Source organism: Sciurus vulgaris, assembly GCF_902686455.1.
Source record: "Sciurus vulgaris genome assembly, chromosome: 17".
NCBI lineage: Eukaryota > Metazoa > Chordata > Mammalia > Rodentia > Sciuridae > Sciurus > Sciurus vulgaris.
This window is the reverse complement of record NC_136478.1, coordinates 52,468,932-52,489,943: the sequence shown is the minus strand read 5'-3', so window position 1 is coordinate 52,489,943 and position 21,012 is coordinate 52,468,932. Positions and strand designations below refer to the sequence as shown.

The 21,012-nt window shown below is 47.8% G+C and overlaps 1 long non-coding RNA gene across 1 annotated transcript in view; it reads left to right on the top strand.

The window, feature by feature from the left end:
- LOC306648364 overlaps nt 1-2,716 on the top strand; it is a 45,624-nt gene extending 42,908 nt beyond the window's left edge. The window contains exon 3 of the long non-coding RNA XR_013760364.1: nt 1,785-2,716. This is a non-coding gene — a long non-coding RNA (uncharacterized lncRNA). The remainder of the gene's footprint in view (nt 1-1,784) is intronic.
- The last annotated feature ends 18,296 nt before the right edge of the window (nt 2,717-21,012 follow it).

The window sequence follows — 21,012 nt, the reverse complement described above, 5'->3', positions numbered from 1 at the left end:
GAGGCTGAGGAGGGAGGATCACAAGTTCGAGGCCAGCCTCAGCAACTTAGCAAGGCCCTAAGCAACTTAGTGAGATCCTATCTCCAAATAAAAAATTAAAAGGGCTGGGGATGTGGCTCTGTGGGTAAGCGCCCCTGGGTTCAATTCCCAGTGCCAAAAAAGAAGTAGATACCTACGCAGGCAAGGAACCCCTGCAGCAGCCCAGGTAGGAGAAACCACTCCTCCCACATCAGCTGACTGACGTGGTGTTTGGCTTTCAAACTAGGGTGCAGTGCTGAATGGGGAAGCAGGTATTCCTTCTGCCCTGCTGGCCGTGTTGGGACACTCCTAGAGTTCAGTCTCAACTGTGGTTGCTGCTCTTCCCTTGCTGCATGGGCTTCTGATTATGTCATTGGGGATTGTTTGCAAGGGTTTGAAGGTTTGTTGTGTGAAGAGGTATTAGATTTCCTTGGGGGCCGGCAGAGTAGGACTAGCATTGGGGAGCATACATCATCTGGCTCAGGAAGAAAAAGAGCTGTCCCAGGAGAAGGAAGTTTCCTTGGAAAATTACATGTTTACTGGCAGAGTTCAGGCGGGGCTGGGTGATTGAAAAGACCTGTCATGCTTTTCTTTGTGTATGTGTGTGGGGGGGTGACACTGGGGACTGAAACCAGGAAGTGCTCCACCACTGAGCTATGGCCCCAATTCTTTTTCAAAATTTTAATTTTAAGACAGAGTGTCGAGGAACGCAATGGTGCACGCCTGTAATCCCAGTGGCTCAGGAGGCTGAGGCAGGAGGATTGAGTGTTCAAAGCCAGCCTCAGCAACAGTGAGGCACTAAGCAACTCAGTGAGACCCTGTCTCTAAATAAAATACAAACGAGGGCTGGGGATGTGGCTCAGTGGTCGAGTGCCCCTGAGTTCAATTCCTGGTACCAGAAACTGCAACAACAAAGCAGAGTCTTGCTAAGTTGCTGAAGCTGGTCTTGAATTTGGGATCCTTCTGCCTTGCCCTCACAAGTTGCTGGGATTATAGGTTGAGTCACTGTGTTCAGCTGTCACACAGTGATTTTTAGTGTCACAAAGGCAGAACCTGGCTGGGAATCCATGTTTTCTACTACTACCACGTTACTGGGTATTATAAAAACTGTCTTTTTAAATATAACATTGCTCTCTGATGCAGGCTGAACTCAATCTCTGACAGTTACTTGCAGTCATTGTGCTCAGTTGTGATTCTCTTATTGCATTTGGGACTTGGACTTCACCCTCCTGCCAACCTTCCCCCTCTGCTAGTGAGAACAGAGTTAAGTGCACTTGCTGAATATGGCCATAAGGTGGCAGCACCACCCCACTGGTGTTTCCTAAAACCTAAGACCTGGTGTGGGTAAGCCTCAGAGAAGCTGTTAGGATCAGGAAAAGGGTACGAATGAAGCGAACAAGTAAACTTATTACTATTATTATTATTATTATTATTATTATTATTATTATTATTATTATTATTATTTAGTTGCAGATGGACACGATACCTCTATTTTATTTATTTTTTTATGTGGTGCTGAGGAGGGAACCCAGTGCCTCACACATGCTAAGCAAGCGCTCTACCACTGAGCCACAACCCCAACCCAACTTTTGTTTTTTTCCCTCCCATGAAGTGACAGAATTGAGAACTGAGTGAGAAATAGTTTCATTTTGGAACTGGAAGTCACTTTAGAGAAGTGCTTCTCAATCTTTATTGTGCACATGGATCCTTTCAATACAGATTCTGATTTTCTTTCTTTTCTCTCTCTCTCTCTTTTTTTTTTTTAGAAATGGGGTGTCCCTATGTTTCCCAGGCTAGCCCCAAACTCCTGGACTCAAAGGATCTTCCTGCCTCAGCCTCCTGAAGAGTTGGGACAAGAGACACATACCACCATGTGCTCAGGCTGAGGTTCTGTATTTCTGAAATGCTTTTGGATCTTGCCATTCACGCTGGTTGGAGGACCACACTTTGAAAAGTAAAGCTTTAGAAGTCATTTGATTAAATCTCACTGTGCCTGATTTATAGATGAAGAAAGAAGGAAGTCTGGAGAGAGACTCTAAACTCTTCTTGCATTTAAGCCAGAGCTGCTGAGTCCAGCCCTCCCTCCACTGCACCCCGAGGCCCCCTTTACTGTCAGTGCCACTTCTTTCATTGAGGAACTCAAAGCTCCCATTTCCCCATTCCCGCTGATCTTTGCTCAAGGTGTCCCTTTGGTCACTCCCTTACTCAAAACCTTCCGTAATGGCTCTTCTGTAACCAATCACAAGTCAAGTTCAAATGTCTCTGTCTGGTTTCCATGACCCTGTGACATGTGGTCAATACCTTTTAGCAAACTTACCTAACTTCCCTATTTTTATTTTATTTTATTTTTGGTACTGGGGATCGAAACCAGGGGTGCTCTACCACTGAGCTATATCCCCAGACCTTTTAATTTTTTATTTTGAGTCAGGGCCTCTCTCAGGTGCCCGGCTGGCCTGGAATTTGGAATCCTCCTGCCCTCATCTCCTGAGCTGCTGGGATTACAGGCCAGCGGCCCCACGCCCGGCCCTCGCCTGTTTCTTAACGGTATGGCTCTGTGGTCGCTATCCCTGCTTCCTCCTGTTTTCTAAATATATTGTGTTCATTCCCCGCTCAGCGGTAGTGACAATGGCAAGGACTCTGGAGTCAGACATACCTAGTTTCTAATTCCAGATCTGCCTCCAGTGGGGACAAGCTACTTCATCTTCTTCTGAAATCCTCTTCTGAATCCATCTTCATCCTCTTCTGAAATAACCCCCTAAGGGGGTTGAAAGGAATAAATGAAATAACATGCAAACCCACTCATTTTTTTTAAAAGCTGTATTTTGTTTATTTTTCTTTTTTTATGTGGTGCTGAGGATGGAACCCAGTGCCTCACATGTGCTAGGCAAGTGCTCTGCCACCGAACCACAGCCCTAGACCCCACTCTTGCTTCAAATCCAGCATCCACCACTGTGCCTGGCACCTGGTTCTCTTGGCTTGTCTCTCCTTGCCTCTGCTTTTCTAAGGCTTAACCATTCAAAGGCCTAACCAGAATCCTGCCTCTTTCACGAAAACTCTCTGACCCAATGGATCCCGCTTGGCTATGATTATTTCACCCATGTATTAGCATTTAATTATGTGCCAGCTTCTGTCAGTGAGACCACGTAGGAGCACTTGAAGAATATTGACTGTGTAATAATTGAGGATAATTAAGTTAATAATTCTTTCTCCTCCCCCTCCTCCTCTTCCCCTTCCTCCTCCCCCTCCTCCTCCTCCTCCTCCTCCTCCTCCTTCTCTCTTTGGAGTACTGGGGGTGGAACTTAGGGCCTTGCACATGGTAGGCCAGTGCTCTATCAGTCAGCGGTATTTTTTTTTTTTTTAATTACTTTCTGGCTGGGCTTTGTGTCACCCACCTGTAATCCCAGCTACTCAGGAGGCTGAGGCAGGAGGATCACGAGTTTAAGGCCAGCCTGGGCAACTTAGTGAGGCCCTAAATAATTGAGCAAGACCCTGTCTCAAAATAAATAATGAAAAAGACTGGGGATGTGGCTCAGTGGTAAAGCGTCCCTGGGTTAAATCCCCAGGGCTGCAACAAACACAAACAAACAACACAACAAAACCTTTCTGAGTGTTGGCGCTCTCTTCCCACTTTTCCGGTTATTGCCTGGTAGCAGTTCCTCCGGAACTGGCAGCGCAGAGCCTGTGGTCAGGTGGAGGCCTTAGGTATAGCTCTGGAGGGGTCTTCCCTCTCTGTGGATCTTCGTTAGATTGGTGTTTTCCTTAACTTGGCATCGAATGGTCCCCCACAGAGGGGATTGATGAGATTTCTTTTTTTAAAATTTTTTTTGGTTGTCCATGGACCTTTATTTTTTATTTACTTATTTGTTCATATGCAGTGCTGAGACTCGAACCCAGTGCCTCACACAGGCCAGGCAAGCGCTCCACCACTGAGCCACAACCCCAGCCCCATGGAGTCCAAGATAAACACCCTGAGGAAGCTGAGCCCAGTGACTTGCTTCAACAGCCTGGTGACAAAAGATGTGTACATGTTCCTAGTTCATGAATTTTACAACGGGGTCCTTACCCTCTTTGGAAGAGGTTAAGGGCAAAAGACCAAGTGAGGGGGACGGGTGGTTTCCGGGAGGCTCCACACCTCTGACCCGGATTCTGTGGATCGTTCATTTCTCTCTACCCGGAAACGTCCATCTTTGCATGTGCAGTTGGATATTTATATCAAGATTTATAATTCCCTTCCGGTCAGTGGCGACTGGGCACTCATGTCAGGCTTATGAGAGTAAAATTATATGGTGCGTACTTTGAGAGCAGTGAATGTTTGTTTCTCTGAGGTCTGGATGGAAAATAGAGCAGGAGGGCTGGTGGCTTTATGTCCTGCCTCCTCTTTTTATTGGACAGCACTCTGCTCACACATTACCTTCCCAATCAGGGGATTTGGGACCTTCCCTGTTTCCTACTGTGGGTCCAGGCCAAAGTCCAGCTATATTTATCTGTGCTTGGAACTGGATGGTCTGAAAATGAAAGCCCCAAGAAATGACATCCTTGCTGATTTCCAGGATTCTAATCTTCCCGGTTGGTTTCCAACTCTGAATGTGGGTTAGAATCGCCTCTAGGGCATCTTAACAGCTGTCCGGGCCTGTGCCTGACCCCGAGGCAGTCTGATCTGATTGGTCTGTGGTGTGGCCCTAGGTGTTGGTGGTTTAAGAATGCTTCCAAGTAAAAGAGTCGCTTTGCATTGTAGAAACTTCAGCCAAGTGCTCCAAGTTATCATTAACGAGAGGGAGAGTGACATCATGGGCCTCCTAATGTGGTAGACTGAGAAGCCACAGCCTTATTTCTGTGGTATTCCTATTCATAGTGCGTCACCTGATTAATCATGAGGAAATATTAGGTGAGCCCTCATCTAGGGTCATTTGACAAAATAACTGGTCAGTACTCTTAAAAAAATGTTAAAATCTGCTGGGTGCCGTAGTGCACACCTGTAGTCCCAGAGGCTCAGGAGGCTGAGGCAGGAGGATTCAAATTCAAAGCCAGCCTCAGCAGGGAGGCTCTAGAAACTCATGGAAACCCTGTCTCTAAAAACATAAAAAGGGCTGTGGATGTGGCTCGGTGGTTGAGTGCTCCTAGGTTCAATCCCTGGTACCAAAAAATAAATGTGAAGATCATAAAGACAGAAAAAATTTTGAGGAACTTTCCCAGATTAAAAAAGACTAAGAAGACAAAACAACTGAATTCAATGTGTGATCCTGGGTTGGCTCCTAGTCCAGAAATAGCACATTAGTGAAGGTAGACGGTTTGGATGAACTCTGTAGGTTAGTTTCCTGTATGTATCAGTGATAAGGTATTGATTTTGATGACAGGGCTGTGGCTATCAAAAACATTAACATTTGGGAAAGCGGAGCGAAGAGTATATGAGGACTCTGTTTTTGAAACATTTTTCAAAGTCTGAAAATATTTCAAAGAGAAGTGTTAAAAAAGAAAACTACCAGGTAATTCTAATGAATTGCTAAAGTTAAGAACCACTTCCCCAAGTTATCTTGTCTAACACTGTCAAAGTAATCTTTCTGAAAATGCTGTTGGTCAAGTTTCTGACCTTAAATCCTTCCAAAGACTCTTGTCATCTACATGACACGAAGTTCAAACTCCTTAGGCTGACATTCAAAGCCCCTGCAGAGCTGGGCTGGTGGCGCACGCCTGTAATGCCAGAGACTGAGGCAGGAGGATCGCAGGTTTGAAGCCAGCCTCAGCAACTTAGTGAGGCTGTGAGCAACCTAGTGAGACCCTGTCTCAAACTGAAAAATACAAAGGATTGGGGGTATGGCTCAGTGGTAAACTACCTCTGAGTTCAATCCCCAGCGCGCGCGCGCACACACACACACACACACACACACACACACACACACACAATTTCCTGCATAAACTTTTAAAAAATGTTGTGCCTTGAGCTGGGTGTGGTGGTACACACCTGTAATCCCAGCAGCTCGGGAGACTGAGGCAGGAGGATCGCAAGTTCAAAGACAGCCTCAACCAAAGCGAGGTGCTAAGTAACTCAGCGAGGCCCTGTCTCTAAATAAAATACAAAACAGGGCTGGGGATGGGGCTCAGTGATCAAGTGCCCCTGAGTTCAACCCCCAGTACCCGCTCTTCTCCCCAGAATAATGTTGTGCCTGGTCATCCCTAAGATGGCAGACCCTCTTGGATTGGGACTTGAAGGAATCCGGTTGAGATTTTTTTTTTTTTCCTGGAACACAACTCAGTAAATAAGTGATCTATGGACAGAGGAATGTAACTCAACAGAGGGAGAAGGGAGGGACACTGGGACTCTAAGTGATGCTTTCCGCCCTGGCTCTCAGTGAATTAGTCATCCTCCAGGAAGTCCAGCTCCTTCGTACAACTCCTGGGACCATGTAGCGCGTCTTCGCTAATCCTCTCCCTGCCCAGGTGACACTCACGGGGTGACTCAGGTCCTGTGAGTCGTACACTCTTCCCTTTCCGGTTGCCTCCACCCTGCTGCTCGGTGCTGGGTGACCCGTAGGCCCCACTCCCAGGCCTCTCTATTGGTGTGTGAAAGTGAGGCCAGGAGGGGCCATGGAGAAGGAAGTCAGAGGCCAGTGGGCACGGAGAGAGCCAGGTGGGGCTGCCATTGTTCAAAGGTCACAGCCTCTGGGTGTGTTTTATTACTCCTCATGGATCTGAAGTCTCCTCCCCTCTGTGACCATTCCAGAGACTCTCCGTGTCTCGACTTCCTTCTAGTTACAGGGTCTGTCCTTGGTACATCCCTTTTATGGCCAGGGAATGGCTGTGCAAATAGTTGACGTTTCAGTAAAAATGGCTTTTTAAGAGGACAGGGGACCTGGCCCTGCCTTTTCCTTAAAAGGGATCCAGGTTCAGAAAATTAAGGTTTTATGAAGGGCTATGAACTGGTGAGTGTGGTGTTGGGAACAGGTGTGTGAGAGACAGGGCACACAGAAGACAAATCACTGGCTCTTTGTCAACTCCGGGAAATGGGGAGGGCAGAGGGCGTTCTGGAAGGTGGATTTCCTGCAGGAGACCGGAGAAATCTTAGGACACCTTCTGCCCAGATTGAGTAGGGGAGGATGTGACATCATGAAGATGGGCCACTTTGGGGATATTACTGTAAAAATGGAGATGATAGCCGGGTGCGGTGGCGCATGCCTGTAATCCCAGTGGCTTGGGAGGCTGAGGCAGGAGGATCGTGAGTTCGAAGCCAGGGTCAGCAACTGAGCGAGGCCCTAATCAACTCAGTGAGTCCCTGTCTCTAAATAAAATATAAAAAGGGCTGGGGCCGTGGCTCAGTGCTCAGGAGGGGATGATGAGGCAGATTTTTCTTCTTTTTGGTGAGGATTGTAGGTATGTGTAAAGCCCTCAGGAGAGTAATCTGCACACAGTGAGTGCTGAGTAGGTACAGACTGTTGTAGTTATGGGAACAGGTACAGGTACCACCCTGGTCCTGGAGGATGTTTTCCAGCCAGGGTCCTCGCAGGCCAGCTGGAGATGGAAATGGTAGGGGGAGGCCCAAATTGCAGAAGTGGACATGTTGGGGAGAATACCTCAGGCACAACATTCTGTGAAAATCCGTTCGCCCGACAGCAGGAATACCCAGAGAGGCTGTGGCTTCTGTCCAGTGCTGTCTCCTGGGGGTCTGAGGATGCGTCCTCAGATGGTTTTGCCAAAGGCCCAGCTTCAAAACAGGCTTCAGGGAATGATTTGCAAGTAGCGTTCACCTCACTAAGGGAATTCCCTGTCCTGGTCCAGGTCATTCTGTTGGGCTCTGTGCTGTCCTCGTTTGTAAGGTAAAAGAGAAAGACTGAAGAAGAATCTGAGAAGGAAATGAATGAATGCACCAGGGCAGAACTGGAACTGGATGTATAAGTTAAGAGGAAGCCTGTGTAAGTTTTATGTGAACATAAAAGGACTTCTTTTTAAATGCAGATGTCACCATTTAAAAACAGCAGGCTGTCACGAGTAGAGAGCAGAGTGTCACAGAGCATCGGGCGGGATCACAAGAGTGGGTGGTCAGCTCTCTTTGCGCAATGGTAGGTTAGACTGAGTCAGTGAAGAGGAAGGAGACCATGGAGAAAATGGATCAGGGTGAGAAAAAATGGGGCGTGTAAAGGAAGGGATTGAAGGCATATTTACCGAGGGCTGATTATCTCTTACCAGGCTCTGTGTTTGGTACCTTATGTCTTAATTCATTTGTTTACTGTCACTTCCTGATGCAGTAAGAGTTGTCTTTGTCACTTCCTGATCCTGCAGGAGGCTAAGTGCTGGTCCAAGGTCATCCATCAGCTAGTGTCTTTTCCTTGGAAGTTTGTCTTCTGGCTTCTGTGTCAGATGGACAAGTGAAAGAGAAGGAAAGCAAAGCCAATTTTCATTGTGGGTGATATTCATAAAAGGTACCAGGAATGCTGGCACACACCTGTAATCCCAGTGATTTGGGAGGCTGAGGCAGGAGGATCACAGGTTTGAGGCCAGCCTCAGCAACTTAGCAAGACCCTGTCTCAAATAAAAAATAAAAAGGGCTGGGGATGTGGCTCAGTGGGAGAGCATCCCTGGGTTTGATCCACAACACCAAAATAGAAAAAAGAAAAGAACAAAACAAAACAAAACAGTACCAGTGTTAGGTGGAATAATGGCCTCCCTGCAGAGTCCATCCCATATCCCAACCCCTGGAACTGGTGAGTGTTACTTTGCAGGGCAGAGTGGACTTTGCAGATGTGATGAGTTTAGGATCTTGGGATGGAGTGATCCATCTGGATCATCTGGATGGGCCAATGTAATTGCAAGAATCCTTATGAGTGAAAGAGGGAGGCAGGAGAGTCAGGAAGGTGGCGTGAGAAAGACCTCACTGGCTATGGCCGAGTTGGAAGATGGAGGGGGCCTCGACCTGGGGAATGCAGACAACCTTCAGAAGCCTGATCAGACGAAGAGCTGGATCCACCCCTCCAACCTCCAAAGGGTTCCTATCCTGCTGATGCCTTAATTTTAGCCCAAACAGACCCATTTTGGACTCACAACCTCCAGAAATGTAAGAGCGGGGGGGGGGGGGGGACCGTCTGTAGTGGTGGTCTTTGCATCTCAGGGGGTTACAGGCTCCACACAGAAAAAAGAGACCGGGAGAAATAAGCCAAAATGTTAAACAGGGAAGCCTAGATTATAGGTGGAAAGTGGAATCTAGCAGAAATCCGTTTTCTTTTCGTATTTCATATATTCATTTCTAAAGATACAAAAAGATAGGCAAGGCCCTGAGTTCAATTCCCAGCACTGAAACAAATAAATAAAGATTATGCAAGGACAGGAAGGACAGACCTGGTACCGAGGGCAGCTTGAGCTTTTTTGTCCTTTAGTCGAAATAGTTCATCCCTTGAATGGATCAAACTCAAAGAAACAAATGTCGGTTTATCAGAGGCTTTTTTAATGGAGTGAACTGAGGCATTTGGCAACTGAAGTCAATGTCAAGAGTTTTCAAGGTGGTCGGGCATGGTGGTGCAGGCCTGTCATCCCAGCGGCTCTGGAGGCTGAGGCAGGAGGATCTCTAGTTCAAAGCCAGCCTCAGCAAAAGTGAGATGCTGAGCAACTCAGTGAGACGCTGTCTCTAAATAAAATACACAAAGGGCTGGAGGTGTGGTTCAGAGGTTAAGTGCCAAAAAGAAAAAAAAAAAAAAAAAAAAAGAGTCTATGGGACTTGATGGCAGGGGGAGAAAGTTCTTATGGAATCTACTTTCAGGTTCAGCCTTTTCTGCCTTTTCCTTCCTACTGCCTTCTGCAGGGTGGGGGTGGGGGTGGGGGGCAGGCCCTGGGCCCCACACAGGCCTCTCATATTTCAGGAGGGTTTTTCCCTTGGCTGAGGGGTGGGCATGGAGCTCTGAGTTTGTTTTTTTGTTTTTTTCTTTCACTGGCATTAAGGAAATGATAGCGTAGCTCCTTTCTCTAATAGCCTCCTAATGGAGACATGGAATCTCTTCTTGATTCCTCACCCTCCAGGAAACCGCACCTTTCCACAGCCCTCCCGCTCCTGGGGGACTTAGACCCAACAGAGTAGCATGTGAGGGAAAAACCCACAAAACAAACAGAGCCGAGGCCTGAGTAAGGACTCTTGTCATTGTTTCTGTTTTCTTAGGGTAAATCTTCCTTTCTCCCCTCCCCCTCTCCACCCTAACACTTTGGGGCCAAGTCCTCATCTCTGGGCACAAAGAAACTGGTTTCCTAGCTCCTGCAATGGTCTGGATCCACCCATTAAGACAATGGGCCTATTTTTTTCTATAGTCAAAAGCCCTTGTGTTCGGCCTGGAGTTCCACCCAGAACCCAGAGCGCCAAAGTTCACGCCTTCCTATTCTGTTCCTTCGAGGTCATCTGGAAGCCCCAGCACTGGTGGGGGCAGGGTGGGAGTCCTGAGTTGCCTCCAGTGAAAGGGGAAGTTGGTGGGAATCCCAAATAGTGTGCCTGGGAAAGTCATCTAGGCCTGTTGGCAGAAGACAAAGAACGGTGGGCCAGGACCTGGATCCCGGTGCTGGCGACTGAGCTCCGGCCTTGAATGAGTAGTTACCTCTCTAGACCTTAGCCCCGCCTTCTGCAAAATGGGACGCAGCCAGATGGACTCCATGTCTACCACACGAACGCTCTGGCCTCAGTGAAATCTATATTATCCCTCTGAGCCCAGGGATCCACCTTCAGGTAAATCAGTTTGGCTGACGTCCATACCAACTCTCAGGTATCACGTCCCTTTTTGTAGATGACGCTCTTGTTGGGAGCGGTGGTGTACGCCTGTACTCCCAGCGGCTCAGGAGGCTGAGGCAGGAGGATTGTGAGTTCAAGGTCAGCCTTAGCAATTTAGTGAGGCCCTAAAGCAACTCAGCAAGACCCTGTCTCTAAATAAAACATTAAAAAGGGCTGGAGATGTGGCTCAGTGGTTGAGCACCCCTGGGTTCGATCTCTAGTACCAAAAAAAAAAAAAAAAAAAAGACACTCTCAATTAAGCTGGGCTTTTGGGCAAGAGTGGAATGGGTGGATATTTTTGGTCAGGTCTAATTTGGTAGCAGGAAGGGTAGAGTCCTGCCACTCCTGACTCCTAGCTTTAGGAGTTTGAACTTTCGTGAGGAGGGAACCGCCTGGGGCTTTAAGCGAGAGGGGATCTGTGCTCTGGGACACAGGTCTTGGAGCTGCTCGTTGGGAGAACAGGGTCTGCGGGATGTCCACTGAGAAACTCAGATCTGAGCAGAGAGATCAGAGGGCAAGGAAAGCCGGAAGAGTGAGAGGTGCCTGGGGAGGCGCCTGGTGGCCTTTCTGAGTGACAAGAGAGGACAGGATTGTGGGGCGGGGGGGACAGAGGTGGCTCTGAGCTGTGCTGGTTGGGGTCTGGGGTGGATCAGATGCCGTTAGCCTTGAGGTAAGGATGAGTTCGGATGGACAGGGGCTGATACGCTAAACTCGGCCTTGAGTGAGTGCAGGCGGCGGCAGGAACCCAGCTGAAGCTCTAGGAGGCTGCGGCCGGAGCCCAGAAGTCGTGGAGGCCACGGAGGAAAAGAACGCCAGCCCGGAGGTCTCCGCTCTGTGGGAAACGCTGGGCTGGCCTCCTCTCTTGGCACATGGCTGTGTGCTACTCTCCCTCAACCTGTTGATCAGTGATTTTTCAGGGATTTTGGTCAAACATTCTTAGTATTCAGGTCACATTTCTTTTTTTTTTTTTTATGGTGCTGGGGATTGAACCCAGGGCCTCGTGCTTGCGAGGTAAGCGCTCTGGCCACTGAGCTACATTCCCAGCCCATCAGGTCACATATTAATTGCCAGGAAGTCTTGGAAAATGGGGGCTGTGAACAGATGAGAGGAGAGGTGGAAAGGGGAGAAATGAAACCAGGAAGGATTTTCAGAGAAAGATAATAAGGAAGAGTGCACAGGTCAAAGTGCATGTTATAAAACACTTAGACATTCATTATGAACCCCTCAAAACACGGTATAAATGTAAAGTTCTGTTGAGAACATGGTGTCCACCAGCCAGAAGAGGGAGGGCTGAGACCAGGATTGTGAAGCAGAAGTTGAAGCCCGACATGGTGACGTGTGCCTACAATTCCAGCCACTTGGGAGGCTGAGGCAGGAGGATTCAAGTTGGAGGCTAGCCTCAGCAATTGAGCCAGGTCCTGTCCCAAAATAAAAAAATTAAAAGGGCTAGGGATGTGGCTCAGTGGAAAGCACCCATGGGTTTAATCCCTGGTACAAAATGAGGTTGAAGTTTAAAGCTGGACTATTAGGTCTCGAAATCTCCTTGGAAGAGTTTAAAAATTACCGGGCCAATTCAACCTCTTGGTAGCAATGAGCTTTATATGTTAATATTGTAATATAAAATATTAATAGAGAACAAATATTGTGCACTTAGTGTTTAGGCCGTGTGCTAAACACTTGAGCTTAATGATTTCATTCCATGTACACAGCAGCATCTGGGTAATTTTTATTAACCCCATTTTGCAGGTGAGGGAACAAAGGGACAGTCACTTGCCCAGTCACTTGCAGCTTGGGAGCTAAAACCAGAATTTGAAGCTAGTCTGCCTGGGGGAGGGCTTTTAACCACTCAGCAGTTCAGTAATGCCACCGTTTGCTTGCTTTGCTTTGCCTTAAAATAAGACAGATATGCAAGAACAGGAAGGCTGCAGAAAGCGATGAGGTAGGACTTCTCCCCCACGGGTCCCTGGACTGTCCATGTTGGAATCCTCTGAGATGTTTGTTAGAAATTGTGATCTGGAGCCCGGCACGGTGGTGCACGCCTGTGATCCCAGTGGCTCAGGAGGCTGAGGCAGGAGGATCACCAGTTTGAAGCTGGCCTCAGCTACTTAGTGAGGGACTGAGCAACTTAGTAAGACCCTGTCTCAAAATAAAACATAAAAAGGGCTGGGGATGTGGCTCAGTGGTTAAGCACCCTTCCCTTGGATTCAATCCCTGCTACCAAAAAAAGAGAGAGATCCATCCGTAGGTCTCACTTGGCTCCCACGGTCACCACAGTCCTTGATCGTGCGTGGAGTCGACCATGCAGTCTCTGCGCTCTTTCTCTGGGCTCTTGCAGGGCCGGGGTTGGGGATGGGGGGACCAAGAAAGGATGAAATCTCACAGGCATTCAGGCTAGAAAAAGTCTTCAGAGGCCGCCTCTGATTCACACTTTCCTTTCACTCTTGGTCGACGTCTCTCCCCACCCCTGCCTCAGGGATGGGTTTCACGTCTCTGTCCCCAGGGAGCTTACCACCTGGGCGGGGGCGGGGACGCAGGAAGGGAGCGGGCCTCTGTGGCCGGCGCTGGGGCGGGTGGGCTCAGGAGAGGAGCAGCCAGCTGTGGCGCTGCTCCGACTGGAGCCGAAGTTCAGCTGCTTCTCGGAGTGGGGGGCCTGGGCGAGCTGAGGGCGGGAAATGGCGCCATCGCAGCTGAGACTGGAGTGGAGATCCTGTGGCCCTCCGCTGGCGTCTGTGCTGGTCCTCCCCTTTTTCAAGGTGCAGGGCTGACCTACCCTGAGGATCCCGAGCCAGGCAGTGCAGGAGAGCAGGAGAGCCGTGAAGCTGCTCCCTCTACTCCACCCACTGGCAAGCTTGGAGGGCGATCCCGTTGGATCCCCTCCCTCGGAGGAGGACAATCCATCTTACCTAGCTTACTTTCTAGAATGTTCACATGCTCTGGCCTCAGGGAAATCCAGAACTGACGGGCGGCCCTGGGCCAGGGGTGAGGAGACTCCGTTCTGCTGTCACCTGAGCTGTCAGCGTCCTCCTCATTCATGCCCCCTCCAGACACGAGTTTTCTGATCTGAGAGTGGCTGGATCTGACCGAGTTCATCTGCAGCTTCCTCCTTGCTCTCAGGTTCCAGTTCTGTGGTGAGCTGTGGGCATATGCCTCTGTCCCCAGAGAGGAGCAAGCTGTGAATTCTATTCCTGTCTCTTGAGCAGCTCTGCCTTTCCGTGGCCGAAGATGCCCCCCAAGGTTGTGCTGAGGGTGGTCTCCAGAGCCAGGAGCCCCCACTGGCCTTGAGGAGCGAGGGCCCCTGCCATTGCCAAGCCAGGTCTTGGTATTGACATGCCTTCCTCCGGCTCATCCATTTCCTGCACAGCCTACCCCGTTCACCACACCCGACTTCTGGAGGAGGGTAAATGCTTGGGTAAAATTTCTGGCTGTGGTTCCCTAAAACCAACACCAGGAAATTCTCTTTACAGACACAGGGTTTCTCCTTCACATTTTCCCTTTCCCCAGAGAACTGGATGGAACACCCAGGGCCCAGAGAGACACGTGTGCCTGTCTATAGTGGGTGGGGGTCATATGATGGGTTGGTTAATATCGCCTGGGGAGCTCCTGTAGCACGTGTGGGAACCCACACGGGGTCCCGACGTCCTGTAGGTCACTGCCACCTAAGGGTTTAGGGGAGGTGCTGTGAACGCAGGAGTCTGTTGCCTGGGTGTGTATGGAGGGGGTAGAGAGGGGCCAGTGACAGTTGATGCAGAGAGGAAATGATTCAGGAGCTGGTTTCTCCGTTTCTGTCTTTTGCGCAATGCGCTGGCCACGTGCGTTGTCAGAGGCTGATAAGATGTTAGAAGTTTCCTTAATGCGGCCTGAAGTTCACCTGTTTTATTCCTGGGTGTGTATCCTGTGAGGGGTTGGGAGGTGGAGGACGGAATAGTCAAAGCTTCCCGAACAGTCTGAGGCCAGGTCTCAGGAGTGAGGAGTTGATCGTTATTAGTCATCACCACCTTTGGATTTATGAGTAGAACCCAGAGGATTTGAGAGTTTCTATGACAGAGACACCCTGCTGCTCTGGGAAAATTAGGGACAAGTTGAAAAGTAGGAAACTGGTTAGATTTATGCTTTTTTTATACCCCCTAAACTATATTTAAGCATTCTGACCTTTAAAAATAATTCCACTTTTCTTCTCTACCATGTCCTGTGCACTTCCTCACTGTGTCTCCTTTTTTTTTTTTTTTTTTTCTTTTTGGTACCAGGGATTGAACCCAGGAACACTTAATCACTGAGCTACATCCCAAGCCCTTTTTAATTTTTTTATTTAGAGATAGGATCTTGCTAAGTTGCTGAGGGCCTCACAAAATTGTTGAGGCTGGCCTTGAACTTGCAATCTTCCTGACTCAGCCTCCCAAATCTGGGATTACAGGTGTGTGCCACCATGCCCTGCTTTGTTAGCTGTTCTTAAGAACATTAACAGCAAGACGGCATGAGCGGGGACATGGCAGGACACTTTGGGGCTTGCAGGAATGGTCTGTGTGTGGAATTATGATTACTGTGTTCAGGAAAGGATGTTGGGCAGTAGCTGGGGGTAGGGTAGGAGAGAGAAAGATGCACAAGAAATGCTCAGACCAACTGGTGCCAAGGTTTTTTTTTTTTTTTGTACCAGGGATTGAACCCAGGGGTGCTTAACTACTGAGCCACATCTCCAGCCCTTTTTTGTATTTTATTTAGAGACAGGGTCTCACTGAGCTGCTTAGGGCCTTGCTAAGTAGCTGAGGCTGACTTCGAACTCACAATCCTCCTGCCTCAGTCTCTTGAGCCACTGGGTGGTGCCAAACTTTTGTCTGAGGCTCATATACTAAGCCCAGGTCCCGTCTACCACAATGAGGTGCTGAGACAGAGCAGCTGGAACCTCTCCCTGTTTCCTCACATTCCAAGACTCTGTGATGGCCTTGTTCACGTTAGCCTGCTGTCACTTGTGTGAAACCGCTCAGGTTAAGGTGGGCGACGAGTTTCCAGACCTCACATTCTTAGTGTTGGCTCTGGGCCCTACGTGTTCTCGCTTCCCCAGGATGACTCTAGAAACTGTATTTAACCTGGATCTTGCTGTGACTCTGTGACCAGCTCAGCTGCTCCCTGAGTACACTTTAGCCTGAGGGAGGGGGGGCTTTGGAGTCAGGCAGACTGGACCCGAATTTAAATCCACTTCTTACTTTATTAGCTGTGCGACCTTGGACAACTGACTTAGGCTGAGACTCAGTTACTACATCTGTAAAATGGAGATGATACCCACATTACAGTTAAAATAGTAGCTAATAATATATAATATAATAATAGCTAAAATATATGGAACTCTGGGCACTTATTCAGTTGGTTGTCGTCCTCTCTAGAGATTAGCTGCTATTGTGGCTGTCATTTTTCATGTAAGGAAACGCAGGCACAGACGGTGAAGTGGCATGCCCGTATTCACTTGTAAGCGGTGGAGCTGGGATTCTGAGCAAGGACAGTCCAAGGACACCCCAAGCCCGTGTCCTTAACTACTGCACTAGACCGTGTACTCTGCTGTATGTTCATATGGATGAACTGAGAAAAACATTTAAAGCAGTGGGCTTAATGCCTGGCAAAGAGCAGTCACTCGGTCACGGAAGCTGTTACCACCAGAGTGGAGGAGTCTGCTTTCCAAGGTGGACATCTGCCTGGCTTGTGGGAGATGTGGCCCTAGGTCAGGGGAGGGCAGGAGAGAGGTGAGTCTTCCTGCTGACTTGGGGTTTGCAGGTTCTTCTTCTCCAAGGCTTCTTCCAGCCCAGGGCTCTTGGGCAGGGTTTATTGGCAAATGTCTTGTTCCTGTTGTGCCACAGCTGTTTGATGGGCCCGAAAGGAAAATACAGGAGATGAAACTGGGCACCATAGGGAGGGGCTCCCTGCCCACAAACCAGTTGCTCCAGAATCTTGTTCTGACCCTTGCTTCGGAGAATCTGGCTTTTATTTCCTAACATTTTACCCTTCATTTGGTCAGGGGTCTTGGACACGCTATCTGTAGGACTGGCGGGGTGGGGACAGGGTCAATGCCAGGAGGCTAAAGAGACCCTGAAGTTCCCTGGGGAGCCTCAGACGTGGGCTCCAGAGGATGTGAGCATCAAGCTCGTCCGGTTTTCCTTGTCATGTGTACCTTGGCTCTCTGCCTGGCCCTGGGCACAGCTTGGCCAGCCAGTGAACACATCTGCCCCATCCAGGCACTGGCTGGGTTACAGGCAATGCGGTTTGTGGCCGAAGCCTTTTTAGATTCTGAGGGACCTGGATTCTCATCATGGATCTGCCGCTTTTTAGTCGGGTGACCTCAACAGTTGATTCATATTCTCTGAGCCTCAGTTTTTCTCGTTTGCGAGAAAAATCATGAGGATCGAATTAAAGAACATCTGTCAAGCTCCCAGAAGGACAGCCCATGTGCTGCAGTGGCTGTGAATCGCACAGGGTCACCGCAAGGTGCAGGCGGGGCCGGGGATGAATATGAAATACAATCCCTTCCCTTTAGGGAGGATCCGCCCTAGATGGGCTGAGAGGTAGTAACACGGGGGAATGTGTCAATCACAGGGTTGGGATGTGCGCAATGTGTCACTGACCAGCTGTGTCCCAGGCGTGGAGAGCGGTATGAGGACCTAGGTAGGAGAGCTGCCCCTCCAGGTTAACCTTGCAGCTTGCAGAGTTTGGAAGGAAGGTGGAGGGACACTTCAGGAAAGTGCTAGAATCAGGCCAAGCAGCATCAGTGCAAGGACCAGAGAAACTAGTGGGATCAGAACCCAGAGAGGTTTGAGGTGGCTCACGCCTGTAATCCCAGCAGCTCCATAGAGGCTGAGGCAGGACGATCGCAAGTTCAAAGCCAGCCCCAGCAACAGTGGGGTGCTAAGCAACTCAGTGAGACCCTGTCTCTAAATAAAATATAAAATAGGGCTGGGGATGGGACTCAGTGGCTGAGTGCCCCTGAGTTCAATCCCTGGTACCAATAACAACAACAACAACAACAACAACAACAACAACAACAGAAAAACTCTCCTGGGTTCAATCCCTGACACTAAAAAAAAAAAAGTAAGATATTTAGACCACGATTATAGTCTCTAGCTCGAGTCTATGATTCTGAGACACAGGGAGATTGTTTTAATAATAAATGGCAGAACTGGTTTGAGGAGGAGAACCTGGAGGTAGAGGTGTTATTCTGGAATCCAGTGTAGTATCAGGCTCAGAGTCTCTTCCGGCTCATGGCTCCAAGGGTAGGCGAGGAAGGCCTTGACTCACCTACACTTGACAGATGTTCTTGAATGTTTGGGTTCTTTGACATTTACAACTCCATTAAGTTGGGGTTCTACAAGATGCCTTCTCAGGAGACACCCATCTTTGGGACACCTGGGAAAGTGACATTGGTAAACTGTTCCAGGGAAAGAGTGATTAGTGAGCATCAGGTTTATATCATTCCTGTTCTGCAATAACCCAAGGACAAAAATAACAGTAGTCCCTTATTGTTTCTCTTAAGATGTAGAGTTTTCTAATTTACAAACTTTTTTTTTTTTTTTTTTTTTTTAAGAGATGAAGTCTCGCTCTGTTGCCCAACATGGCCCCCAACTCCTAGGGCTCAAGATCCTCCTGCCTCAGCCTCCTGAGCAGCTGCAACTCCAGGTGCGCACCACCGTGCCTGGCCTCAGACTCCTTTCATGGGGTTTCCCAATGTACAAAACAGTTTCATGAGCATTATCTCATTTTCTTCTCACCAGAACCTCCTGAGGGAGGTCAGGCAGGTGGTATCTTCATTTTACAGGTGAGCAAAGGTCGTAATTCCTTAGACTTTTCAATCTAGGCCTCTTCCCTCTAAGGGTAATTGTCTTTTCCTTGCTCCATGTTCCTTAAACAGGAAATGGGAGTTTATTTCTTCCATTAGTTAGTCAGTCCAACACATGTTTATTAAGTGCCCAGCATGCATTAGGTACTCTACTAATTAGAGGTTGATAGAAGATCATATATTTAAGAAAAAATATTTTGTTATGACATGGTGGCGCATGCCTTTAACCCCAGAGACTCAAAAGGCTCAGGCAAGGAGGATCACAAGTTTGAGGTCAGCTTCAGCAATTTAGCAAAACCCTAAGCAATTTAGCGAGACCCCGTCTGAAAATAAAAATAAAATGGGCTGGGGACGTGGCTCAGTGATTGTGTCTCTAATACCTGGTACCAAAAAAATTTTTTTTCTGACTGTAAAGCAATACATGAATACATGTTTATTACAGAAATGTGCTAATTGGAGAACTAGATATATTTTAGGCTTTTATTATTGCCTACTTTTCTACTTATTGAGATCCTATCATGTATATAACTTTGTAAGCTGATTTTTTTCACTAGTTATGGTTATTTTCTCATTATTACAATTTTAACAAACTTTTTTTTGGTGCTGGGGATTGAATCCTGAGTCTCTACCACTGAGCCTCTACCACCTCCAGTTCCTTTAATAAACACTTTAAAATGACTACAATATTATATTTTAGGCTCAGTGTAAGGTATAAAGCTGCTCGCCTTTCCCGTTAGAGAAATTTCCTGCCTCCCAACCACTTGTCAATCTGCACTCCACCCGCCTTTTCCATTACAGGAATTTCCGGCCTTCCCACCACCTGTCAACCTGCGCTCTGCCTGCCTCTTACGGTACAGGAATTTCCGGCTTACGCTGCCGCCATCTTGCTGCCTCTCACGTTATGTCCTAACATGCTGTTGGCCTGCAAGAATTCTCCTCTTCAATTGGTTCCTCCCAGCCCGGGAGATTCCAATATCTGGGAGAAGCCACGTGCCATCTTTCTCTTTTGCCCTTTCTTTTCTCCCTGAGCGGACCGCATAAATAAAGTCCCTTGTGTGAGACCTCGTGTCTGCGGAGCGTTTTTCTGGGAGCTATTGGCGAGCCACAACTGCCCCTAACATCTGGTGCTGCAATTTTGCTTTTTAAAATTTTTCCTAACACTCAGTATCTGTTATTTGAAATGCTCGGAACCAATCAGATTGCAGATTTTTAAAAAATGTTCGAATATTTGCACACACATAATGAGACACCTTGGAGGTGGGACAGAAGTCTAAACATGCAGTTTGTTTACATTTCACATATGCTTTCTACGCATACCTTAAAGGTGCATGAAATATTTTTAATAATTTTGTTCATGAAACAAATTTTGTATATACCGAATCACCAGAAAGCAAAATGTCACCCTCAGTCACCCTTACAGAAGATCTGTGGTTGTTTGACATCATTCCTAATTGAATTTATATGCTGCTGATAAACAATCATTTATTCATATGTAAGGACTTTATAGTAAAAATATGACATGTGACTGGGTGTGGTAGCCATGCTCAGGAGGATGAGCCAGGAGGATTGAGAGTTCAAAGCCAGCCCCAGCAAAAGCAAGGCACTAAGCAACTCAGTGAGATTCTGTCTCTAAATAAAATATACAATAGGGCTGGGGATGGGACTCAGTGGTTGAGTGCCCCTAAGTTCAATCCCTAGTACCTCCCCACCAAAATATGACATGCCATTAATACAGCAGAAAAGCAAGGCAATCAGGGAAACTAAGTAACACAGCAGCACCACCTGAATACCCACTATTTGCTGCTAAACACCAGCAACAGCAAACAGCAGCATTCTTTCATCTCTACCTATCACGCTGTGTGTGTGTGTGTGTGTGTGTGTGTGTGTGTGTGTGTTTACTTGTAGATGGACACAATACCTTTATTTTATTTGTTTATTTTTATGTGGTACTGAGGATCGAACCCAGTACCTCACATGTGCTAGGCAAGCACTCTACCACTGAGCCCCAGCCCCAGCTCCCATGTTGTGTTTTTTTTTTTTTTTTTTTTTTTTTTTTTTTTCCATTACTGCTGTTTTTATTTACATCAAATAGTTGTGAATGCTTCCTGGGCAGTTCAAGAATTCCATGTTCCTTTTTTTTTTATAAATTTATTTTTATTGCAAACAAATGGGATACATGTTGTTTCTGTTTGTACATGGAGTAACAGCATACCATTTGTGGAATCATAAATTTACATAGGATAATGAGGTTTGATTCATTCTGTTATTTTTCCCTTCCCCCCACCCCTCCCACCCCTCTTTTCCCTCTATACAGTCCCTCCTTCCTCCTTTCTTGCCCCCCTCCCACCCCCCATTATGTGTCATCATCCGCTTATTAGCGAGATCATTCATCCTTTTCTTTTTTGAGATTGGCTTATCTCACTTAGCATGATATTCTTCAATTTCATCC